This window comes from Zootermopsis nevadensis, unplaced genomic scaffold (genome assembly GCF_977971745.1).
Source record: "Zootermopsis nevadensis isolate Lab colony 2312 unplaced genomic scaffold, Znev_1.0 Znev_ptg000006l, whole genome shotgun sequence".
In the NCBI taxonomy this organism is placed as follows: domain Eukaryota; kingdom Metazoa; phylum Arthropoda; class Insecta; order Blattodea; family Termopsidae; genus Zootermopsis; species Zootermopsis nevadensis.
The window spans coordinates 5,110,900-5,123,110 of NW_028259138.1; the positions used below are offsets into that span (position 1 = coordinate 5,110,900).

Genomic DNA, 12,211 nt, shown 5'->3' on the forward strand with positions numbered 1-12,211 from the left:
TCTTCTGGAGTTCGACTAAAATAAACTTGGAAAAAGAACTTAAAACCCAATAATTCGATCAGTTGACCTTGAGGACACAAGTTTATGCCTAAAGAATTACGCTACAACAACCCTACACAGTATTTATGGAGTAAAATGCATGGTTTGTGAGAGCCTTGATATAAAGATAAGGAGTGGGTGGAACGTTTAGCCTGCATGGGAACAAAAGAACGGATATATTTCGGATGGAAAATGTCGGTTTGGATACCCATTTATAAAAAGGGGTGAAATAACACGGAATTTAGAGACGCAGGATTTGAAGTATACTCGATCTGATTAGGGTCGAAGGAGAATATTTCGTGAAGACTGTCTCAGAATCCTGGAGTTGACTGTCAGAATCATGGGAAGTCGGTCAAAAATTCTTTTCAGTTTTTGACCGACATTTATTATTCCACCTCTTCACTTTCAGTTTCGCCTCTTCTTGCCACGGGGCGCTAAATGAGAGTCACGCGGTCCACTAAAAACAATGACGTCGTCCCAATTTTAATTACTTTTTATGTTAGAAAGTGTCTTTTAATCTTGGTAAGGAGATCGTCATCTGTGTTACAGGTACAAAGAACAACCCGTCTCGCAAAATGTCTGCAGACGAACAGTCTGGAAACAGAAACGTTTGCATTATATTTTTGTTTATCCCGAATTAAAGACTTGCGTCTTGTTAATTCTGCGCAATGTTTGAACATTTTATGCTTCTGTTTGAAGTACATGCTTTGAAAATCAAAAATCTAAGAGCCATCCGCCCCCCTCCTTCAAATCAAATCATCCAATAAAAATTCTGAAGCATCTAAATTTTAAATAGACTTAACCCTCTTAGGCAGTTCATTATTTCGTAACTCTTTATGCATTTCTGCAATCACGGCCCTTGGGGTATTCAGATATAACTAACAATACAGTACTTTACTGTTATCATTTCTCATACGTACAATAAGAAAATTGAAAGTACTGTAATCACAGTATTATGTGTACATAAAAATATGTATATACATACATATATAAACATCTACACTTTGACAGAAATTCGAGTTTTGGTGTCCCTGGTAAAGGCCTACGTATTTACGGTCTTAATATACTAAACGTGCACACAACTAGGTATTAGGTCAGAGTGGAGCTAACTTTAGAGTGTAGTAATACGTTCAGAATATTACTCAGAATTTAGAGTACTTGCCCACTTAATTACTACAAAATACAAAGACCACTTTTAAAATCGCTGCAGATACCTGACAGGTATCTACCAATATCAAACTACAGCTGTTTGTAACACCATGGCGGGCGTTCACGATTCGGCTGCTTAAGGACGCAGCACAGGCCTGTTCTGTATTTATAAGTCGTCAGTAAGAAAATAAAACTGGTGACTTCATACCGAAAGAGGCGATACAGTATTTATGTATGTTCGGTAAGTTCCGGTTTCGAATCTCGGCCCAAACTCATTATCCCCCAATAAGATTTCAGTATTTTTTCAGTTCCTACATAATATCGTGTTTTGTATCTTAAAATAGGGAACGCTGTAAAGGAAGTTTCTGGTTCAATCACGTCCGCGTTCGCACATACTGAATCAGTTAAGGGCAGAGTTTATAGTAAAACAAGCTACTTACTGTATGAAGATGGCTGTCTTCTGGGTTGTTGCACCTTGGTCGGACCAAGGTTCTACCTTGTCCATCTGGTTCCCGTATCTTAAATCGATTCCTCGCGCGCGGCTTATTCATCGCCCAGGTGATGGAGGTAGCAAGCGGCTCTGAAAAGGTGGTAAGCATCTACCAGACTACAAGACGCAACAATCCAGAAGATAGCAATCGCCATACTCTCCGCCGTAGGCTACTTTGTTAGAAGATTCCCAGGGCTCAGCGCATAAAAATATTTCTATTCTTGTTTTGTATTTTCTTAGTGATGATACAGTATCAGACATATTCGATGAAATCTCATTTCATAAAGAATAGTTTAATACCTTACTTCATGGGACAAAACGATTTGTACTAATAGCGTCTGGTAATAAATCTCGATAGTCGAAATGTGTTGTGTCAACTTCATTTGTTACAGGCTGTTAGAAACCGCAGTAGGTATTTGAGATTTCCTTCCTCTCGCGAAATAAAGTGCCTCTCATTTCTCATGCTTCGAGGGGTTAATAGCCATTCACACCTTCAAAACATCAACCGAAGTATAAATTGTTGCTTCCGAATTGATGAATAACAATATATTTTTGTATTGGTATGAATAATTTTACATATTTTAAATGTTTTGAATACTTACATAAGTTTTCGTTCTAGGCTGTCCGGACAGTCAGAAAAAGTACTTTCCCACCAACAAGACCAGTGGTGCACTTTATGAATTTCACGGCGATCTTAATAACTATAAATTGTGTACCTACGCACCATGGAGTTTGGTAAGAAGCTAGAAGTATAAGTAGTCGTATATACAGCAACATTGTAGTACAAAGTGTGTTAAATCACAAATTGGCGTGTGTTGCTAATTGTCCGTCACGATGCTTGGTAATATATCAAAGTGTCATGGCGGGCGGCGGTATCCAGAATCCTGAGATTTCTAAGTTCTGCGTGCCGGTCACTCAAAGGACCATAATGGTCGATTTGCGTGCGGACTTTAATATTTTCTCTCCTTCAATTTGTGGCAATCACTTAACGACCACGTTATTAGCCACTTTAAGATAATGTCCTAATACATTTAAAGAGAACAAATGTTAAGACTCGGAGCTTTCGTCGTTACGGTCTGTCTTACAACGTCTCGTGGAAGATGAATGATGACTAGCAAAAAGCTGATAGCTTCTTCCTTAGCCGTCTTCTTATAGAGTTGGATCCTTTAATGCATTTCGAACCTATCAGGTTACTACATTGGTATAGTCATTTTATCATTTTGCAAGCTAACGTACACGAAACCACGGAAGACATAGAAGAAGACTTTTGTTCGATTATATCAGAGTCAAAGTCACGTGCTCACCATTACATAAATTGTGCTAATATAAAGACATTTCCGAAGTGTTCAGATAAATGATATTTACGGCCTATATGTCAAAGTTCATGCACTTAAGAGTTATTCAGAACATCCTAATAAATTAACTGTAAACATGTTTTGTGGTTCTGAATAACATTGTAGATATAGGAAGAAATACGGTTAAGTCTATATTCCTAATACGTTACTATTTATGGGTAATATACGAGGCGCGTCCACAAAGTAAGTTTCCCACTCGTCCCACAGCTAGCAAACCTTATATTGCGCGAAGCGACTGTGCGTACGTGATAGAGCAATGACGTAGCATGGCGCATGCACTAACGGCACTTCCCGCGTTCTCACAGTAGCATCGTTGCAGCTGTTGAAGATGGAGGTTCTTATTCTAGCTCCCGCCGACTGTGAAGTGCGGTCAGTGATAACGCTAGGCCGCACACGGCTCGACGGACAGCAAGTCTCCTGCAGGAGTTCAGCTGGGAGGTGTTTAATCATCCACCCTACAGCCCGGACCTCGCTTCCAGTGATTTCCATCTTTTCCTACACCTCAAGAAATTCCTGTCCGGTCAGCGTCAGCGTTTTGAGAATGACAGAGAGGCGGAGATGGTTGTCACACAGTGGTTCCAATCCCAGGCGGCAGACTTCTACGACACAGGTATTCAAAAGTTGGTCCCACGGTATGACAAATGTCTCAATTCCGGTGGCGAATATGTTGAAAAATAGCTGGACACTTGCTGTGTCTGTTGCAACAAATATTTCCATGAAATTGTGTTTTGTTTCTGTAAACGGCCCCAGGGAAACTTACTTTGTGGACGAGCCTCGTACGATAAAAGCATCTGTTAATATTTTACGTTTGAAAGAGCTGGTCGGTAGTTGTCTATGTCAACCTATCTTGATTCACGACACGGTAAGTCAGCAGAGTATTTTCGCAGCTCTGACGCCGTATCTCACTTTATGTAGTTCAAATACATGTACATAATTGATACCTTAATGTCTAAACTAAATCGTAGAGATGTCACATAAGAATCCGCAGTGAGCATTAGCATTTCAGGGATCTGAGGTTTTCAGCAATTATCCAGCTCCCAGTTTCCGTTGGTTGCAGCGAACGATGGATTAAAAACTCTACGTCCTCTTACTCAGCATTTAGCCCGCCACATCATTAGACATAGCAAAATGAAAGAAGAAAGCATGTAGAAGGCTGCTATAACAGTTTAGTCAACTTGACACTTCTAAATACCTTCCTGCTAATTATTCATTATAATTTAATCGTTCTTTGCACGAAATATGTTTGTGCTCAGTAAGATGGGTTTAAGTAAACAGAATTACTTTTGGCTGAAGACCTTGCCGACCACGAAAGCTGCAACCTATAAAGCTCTAAAAAGAGTCGTTAAAGAACATAATAACCAATCGATCTTCGTCATTCTTATATCAAATAATTCATTCAACTTTCAGTCATTAGATGTCGTATAATCTGTGAATTTAAAAATGAAACATTTTAATCTGATTTCACAAAATTCTCAGAGAAATGCTACACATAAAACAATAAACAGAACTCAGTAGAGATGGAATATGTTCACAAAGAAGAAAGAATAATGTAAATCTGGGTAAACTCAGGATTTCAGATAAACACATACTTTCAGGAATGGGCTACTTTACGTAATTCAGAAACCTTATGGTTGGATTCACAAGTCTGAATTAAATTATTGATATTTATTGTGGTTATCCATATTAATTTCTACTCAGACTTGTCATATTGCGACTACAGTCTTATTATTTCTTGAAGACTCCGCGATCTGACTTGCGCAGAAAACCTGGACCAGTCCATTCTCTTAGATGTGTCTCTCAGAAATTGTGAATCAATTTGTTTATAGCCGTTTAGGGTATTACTAAGAGTGAGAAAGTGATAGTGGAACCACGGTTCCGGAGAATTTGACGTAAATACGTCTATACGGAAAGGAAGTTTATATATTGGCATTATTCAAAATATTTCCTTTATACATGCTTTACAATTGAGATAAGTTTGATTAAGACATTGATTATTCAACTTCAATTAGTTACGCTTGAAATGGGTCTGTGGTAGCTGAATGTAATATAAAGTAATATAATATAAGGCAAGGTAATGTAACGTAAGGTAATGTAATGTAAGGTAAGGTAATGTAATGTAACGTTTCCTAGGTAACAACAATGCTAAGTAAACAGATGACGTTTCCTAGGTAACAATAATGCCGAATAAACAGATTACGTTTCCTAGGTAACATAACAATGAAGTTACACTTTTTCGTTTCCCTTTTTTGTTTCCCTTTTTCGTAACGCATTTTTGCCGAATGGCTCTTCCTTATAGACGTATTTACGTAAAAAAAAATGTAGCGTCGTAATGCTAGCGAACATAAAAGCATTATTTTTATGCAATCTATTCCAATTAAACTGAAATGTAAAACTCTGTCCATCCCAACAAGTGAAAGGCGTAATCAGTCACAAATCTAATTTAAATTAACCTGCGATACTATATCCATAAATTCCATAATAACTAACGGTTAATATTTCGCAGCCGGTCTGTTGCTAAATTGTCAGTGTCCTTGGTTCCATAAACGATATATGGAATCACGGTCTTGATTCCCCCACTCCTTCTATTTCTCCTCCCGCGATGCGCAGACTTGAGGCCATGTCGGAACTGTACACTGTTCTGCAGTTGGTTCAACTTGTTAGTGAGCGGCTTGCAATGGTCAACTCCATTGATCCCGTGTAAAGGTGTGGGGTCTAGTAATTAGTTTACTTACTCCAGCACTACAGCTGACTGACCACCTCGACCGTAAGTCAGGTAAGGCAAAGGGTATGATGAATTGCTTTAACACTCCGACCAAACGACAAAGTTGTTTGCAACTACAGAACGCATTGATAGGGCCAATGAATTCGAGATTCATGAGATGATACACTTTTAGTTTCTTTAACGACGCTATGAAGAGTCGAATGAGGCAGGAAGACGAACTGTAGTGAACGTATTTGCAATTGATGGTGGTTTATTAGTTGCAATGGCACCATTTGTTTTAAATAACAGTTATCAAAGTCTACAGCTCCTCTGAGCAGTGATTATCAACGAAGAAACTTGCTGACGTCACCGCCCGTGTTGTGGCATGAAACACCTTTGGAATTTCAGTGTTCTCGAGAGAGTACACATTTCAATATTGTTTATTTACTTTATTTATATCTGAACGGTTATAATCCGGGTTGGTAACTTCCTTTTAACAATTTTCTCCCAAGTACCCGAAATATCCCTGTTCTTGTTGCCTTTGAATAATCTGAAAATACTGTCACTGAATTCGACTGGAAACACTAAGTAAAATCGTTAGAATTTATGTCAATTAATCCGTTGTTCAGCCGAAAGTTAATGCAACTCGGAGTATTCCACGTTATCGCTACAGCAACGTGCTCCGGACCATAAAAACTGTAATTACAATTAGAAACCAGCAGAAAAATTGCATATGTCCGACTCCATTGTCTGAAAAATCTATTAGCCCGTGAACAGACCTATAGAGTGACAACGAGTGTTAAAATTATCTCTAATGAATGCTGTTCTATAACGGGGAAACAAATTAAATTCAACAGTTTACCAAAAAGAGTCGACTGCAGTGTGTATCGCCTTTTTTTCACAGCATTTTATTTCGCACTTATCTCCCTCTAACTTACAGAAGGAATAATTGTGTCACAAATTTGAAAGAATTAAGTCCGACCTGCGACAAAGTATTTGCAGAATGCTGTGATTACAAGAACGATAAATAAAAATTTGAAACAATTTATACCGCCTAGCAACAGTGCCCTTCTCGAAGGTATCACCACCTTGTCGAAGGCAATCTGCCGGGTGAGGAGGCTTGCGTGCTCAAATGACCCTTAGGGCTATGCCGGCCTGAGCTTCGGCTCATGGTAGGGTCACCCAAGCCGGACAGGTCTAAGGAGATGCGCTAGACTAAGAGTGATACCCTGGTCCTCCAGGTTGGGGGTTGGGTGTAGGGCTAACAACCTTTCACCTTTAAAAAAAATATGTGTTACGAAAAAATCAACCAAGCCTCGGATCAGGACGGACTCTTTGGCACGACCACGGCAATTGAAAAAGGACATGAGATTTGGTACCTGGAACATTAGGAGCCTCTATAGGGCTGGGGCACTGAAATCAGTGTGTAGGGAATTAGGGAATTATAAGTTAGACTTAGTGGCAGTGCAGGAAGTGCGATGGGAGGGGGAGGGCACGATCCCAGTGGACAATTTTACATTTTTCTATGGAAAGGGGAATGACAATCATCAGCTAGGGACGGGTTTTTTTGTTCATAGCAGAATTAGGGCAGCAGTTAAGAGAGTAGAATTTGTTAGTGACAGGTTGTCTTACGTAATTTTGGAAGGACGTTGGTGCGACATCATTGTCCTTAATGTTCATGCCCCAACTGAAGACAAAAGCGATGATATCAAGGATAGCTTTTATGAAGAATTGGAATCAGTATTTGATACATTTGGCAAGTATCACATGAAAATTCTGCTAGGAGATTTCAATGCAAAAATTGGGAGGGAGGATGTCTTCAAACCCACAATAGGCAGCGAGAGTCTCCATGCACTTAGTAATGATAATGGCGTCAGAGCAGTGACCTTCGCTACGTCAAAAGATTTAATTGTAAAAAGTACAAAATTTCCACACCGTGATGTTCATAAATACACTTGGACTTCCCCAGATGGCAGAACACACAATCAAATAGATCATGTTTTAGTAGATAAGAGAAGGCAGACAAATGTAATTGATGTGAGATCATTCAGAGGAGCAGATTGCGACACTGATCATTATCTGGTGGTAGCAAAAGTGAGGGAGCGGCTTTCAGTAAGTAGACGAACTAAACAAAATTTTGACACAGAAAGATTTGATTTGAAAAAATTAAGTGAGGGAGAGGCAAAGGAACAATATCAAGTTGAAATTTCGAATAGGTTTCAAATTTTAGAGACAAATGAGGATAATGAAAGTGTGGACATCAACAGGGAGTGGGAAAATGTCAGAAACTGCATCAAAATTTCAGCAAAAGAGAAACTAGGATACTACAGGAGAAAGCAAAATAAACCGTGGTTTGATGAAGAATGTTCAAAATTAATAGATCGAAGGAAGCAAACAAAATTTCAATGGTTGCAGAACCCAAACAAAACAAATGCGGATAATCTATGTAACGTGAGACGTGAGGCTAGTAGAACCTTTAGGACTAAGAAAAGGGAATACCTGAAGGGCAAAATTGCTGAACTTGAGACAAATAATAAGGAAAAAAACATCAGAGACCTGTACAGAGGCATTAATAACTTTAAGAAAGGATATCAACCCCAGACTAATTTGGTAAAGGATGATAGTGGCAATTTGCTTGCAGATCCAATAAAAATTGTGAATAGGTGGAAAAATTTCTTTAGCGAGCTCTTAAATGTTCATAATACTGGTGATATTAGACAGATTAAAATGCATACAGCTGAACTGTTGGTGCCAGAACCTAGCTTAGATGAAGTGGAACTAGCCATTGGGAAGTTGAAAAGTTATAAATCTCCAGGAATTGATCAGATTCCGGCCGAATTAATTAAAGCAGGTGGCAAAGGGTTGCATATGAGGATCCATAAGCTTATTCAGTTAATTTGGGATAAGGAAGAGATGCCACATCAATGGAAGGAATCCATAATTATTCCTATTTATAAGAAGGGGGACAAGACTGAGTGTGGTAATTACCGAGGAATATCGCTGCTATCAACCTCATACAAAATTCTATCCAACATTCTTTTGGCAAGATTAACCCCATATGCGAATGAAACTATTGGGGATCATCAGTGTGGGTTCAGACGAAACAGATCAACGATTGATCAGATCTTTTGCATTCGTCAGATACTAGAGAAAAAATGGGAGTTCGGTGGGACTGTACATCAGTTATTTATAGATTTCAAAAAAGCCTATGACTCTGTGAAGAGAGAAGTGCTATATAATATTCTTATTGAATTTGGTATACCAAAGAAGCTAGTGGGTCTAATAAAAATGTGCTTAAATGAAACCTGCAGCAAAATTCGAGTAGGTAAATATGTATCTGAGACATTCCTCATCAAGAACGGTCTAAAACAAGGAGATGCTTTGTCTCCCTTGCTCTTTAACTTTGCGCTAGAATACGCCATCAGGAAGGTCCAAGGTAGGCAGGAGGGTTTGCAATTGAACGGGACACATCAGCTATTGGCATATGCTGATGATGTTAATTTATTGGGGGACGATATAAATACAATAAAGAGGAACGCAGAAGTTTTACTAGAGGCTGGTAGACAAGTGGGGCTGGAAGTAAATTCAGAAAAAACTAAGTACATGTTAGTATCTCGTCATCAGAAGACAGGCGGGCAAAATTATCTTAGGGTAGCTAATAAATCCTTTGAAAGGGTTACAAAGTTCAAATATTTGGGAACAACAATAACAAATCAAAATGATACTTGTGAGGAAGTTAGGAGGAGACTAAATTCCGGAAATGCTTGCTACTTCTCAGTCCAAAATATTTTGTCTTCCCGTCTGATTTCTAAGAACCTGAAAATTAAAGTATACAAAACAATAATCTTGCCTGTTGTTTTGTATGGGTGCGAAACATGGTCTCTCACTCAGAGGGAGGAACACAGATTGCAGGTGTTTGAGAATCGGGTGTTGAGGAGGATATTTGGGCCTAAGAGGGAAGACGATGGGGCGTGGAGAAAACTGCACAATGACGAGCTTAAAAATCTGTACTGCTCCCCCAGTATTGTGAGGGTGATTAAGTCGAGAAGAGTGAGATGGGCGGGACATGTAGCGCGCATGGATGGGACAAGAGGTGTGCACCGGGTACTGGTTGGGAAACCTGAAGGGAAGAGACCGCTGGGGAGACCTAGACGTAGATGGGAGGATAATCTCAGGCGGGATCTATCCGAGATAGGAGTTGAAGGAAACTGGATTTTGTTGGCCCAGGACAGGGTCCGGTGGAGGGCTTTGGTTAATTCGGTGATGAACCTTCGGGTTCGGTAAGCCATCTAGTTAGTTAGTTAGCAACAGTGCAGATTTTAGAACATTGTCGAACTTTTTATGACTTGAAAAGCACAGAGCACGGGGAAAGTATTATGTAAGGGCTTGCCACAACACAGGTTCTTTCTCACCGAGGAGGCCTGGGTCCGCGTGGGAGTTGTGATGAATGATTTAGCACTTGGACAGTCGTCTTCCGAGCACTACCCTACCAGCGTCATTCCACCTTCAAAATACATGATCTCACCCCATCGCAACAATTAAAAGATAAGCTGTGTAACATTAATAATCTTCAATATGTATCTCCGTTGCGAAAACAGTTTGGGTTTCTTGCGAATCCAGTTCAGACAGGTTTCGCTGTGGATTGTTTGGCTGAAACATAGGTCATGACTCACCCACCGCCATCGCCCACTGATTTGAGAAGGGTGTGGCTTGCAAGAGATCAGTTGATCAAACGTTTTGCTAGAGAAGGTAACTAACAGGTCTTCATCGCTGCTGATGAAGCAAATGAAGGGTCTTGGCAAATTTATCGGCCATAAAATGTTTTGTAAAAATCGCCTTTTCAAATAGCGGGTTATCCATGATTATGTTCAAAATACAATTTTAATTTTTAACGGGTCCCTTAATTTTATTAATTATTCAACAAATATGTTGATATAATTTTTTATTGACAGTCTGTGTGAACCTGCGTCATATAGTTTCAGTGAACTGACGTCATTTATAACTCGGTGGTCCACGAGTTGATAATAAAGAGTAAATGTATCCCCACGTTTTAAATTGTTGAGTATCTCTGCTTTAGAAGATAATGCCAAAAATGCCTAGTTCTGAACTCGGTTTGTTGATGAGTTCTCCGCAACCCGTGCATCTGCTGCAATATTGTGTCATTTTGTGTAAATAAAAAGTTATCTGACAACATGAAAAGCGTTCCCTCAATGTCGTTAATATTTAGCGCTGCCTAACGCAATGAGCAACTGTTCAACTTCAAAATTAAGAATGTCAAAAACCAGGACCCGTCTTTATGATAAACAAATTGAAGGATGCATGCAAATCACAACAGCAGAACTACACCAAATTCTCTTCGAGAACACAAGCAGTTACAGTTTCCAGTATCTCACTATGATTATTACTGAGTAATTTTTGGACCTGTCTGCAATAGTAGGGCTAGTTTAGTACCATTTCGACTAAAATTCTACAAAGTCCAATAAATTGTCTTCATTCATAACATTGTGGTCTGGGAGTCCATAGGTAAGGATGAATGTGGCCTATGTTTTGAAGGGGCTGAGAATTGTTATAGGTTATATTTGGTTTACAAAAAACAACAAAACTTTGCATATGCATCATTGAATCACACCGATCTCTTGATTTACAACAATGAATCGTTCGATTAAAAACTGTTCGTAAGATGAAAATTCTTAAATCGTAAAATGAAATTTGTATTAATTTGAATGTAAAAAATTCTGAATGGTTTTCGACTCCAAGAGAAATCTAACAATAGTTTTCCCACACATGATAGAATACTGTAGAATCATAAAAATAAGAACAGTATTACTTTTTATTGTAGGTATTACCTATTTAACTACGTAAAGGCCTCGGAGGAAGATTGGTTTTTTGTTGTACCGAAAATAATGTTAGTACATTAAAAATAATTATAAATTTACATGATTAGTTGCAGAAAAAGTTCGTAACTCAGAAATACATGAATCTAGAGACAAATGTGCTGTACTTTGTGGTGGTTATGCGATAAGTTATCAATGAGGTAGGAAGCTGATAACAAAAAATTTGGTTAACATTTATGTTAAAGCAAAAGTCTTGTTTCTACAGTGATTTTTTCCTTACTTGAATGACTAGATTGGATAAAGATTTAACGCTTCTGATTCGTGTTCGATGGGTACCCTATTATAGACTTTACTGATGCGCCAAAACTCCAAAATAAGGGGGGGTTGTGGTTTTCCTCAGTCATAGATGCAAATATATTGCAGATACATACGCTTATCTCAAATATGATCACGCTACAGAGAGTACTAAATTATTTCTTCATTTTATTCTAAACTTTTTCGCCTTATTATAATCTTTACAATAAAAGTTATAGTTCGTGATGACATTACACTGTCTCTCGTATAAAACTTGCTGCTCGATGAGCCCTTTAAAAGAAAGTTGTGAAGTTTCAATTTCAGCTTTATTTATTATAAGGATCATGTT

General features: G+C 38.7%; 1 long non-coding RNA gene across 1 annotated transcript in view; it reads left to right on the forward strand.

Annotated features, from left to right (window-relative positions):
- The first annotated feature begins 5,672 nt into the window (after positions 1 to 5,672).
- LOC110827522 (uncharacterized) overlaps positions 5,673 to 12,211 on the forward strand; it is a 40,524-nt gene continuing 33,985 nt past the window's right edge. The window contains exon 1 of the long non-coding RNA XR_002542361.1: positions 5,673 to 5,806. This is a non-coding gene — a long non-coding RNA (uncharacterized LOC110827522). The remainder of the gene's footprint in view (positions 5,807 to 12,211) is intronic.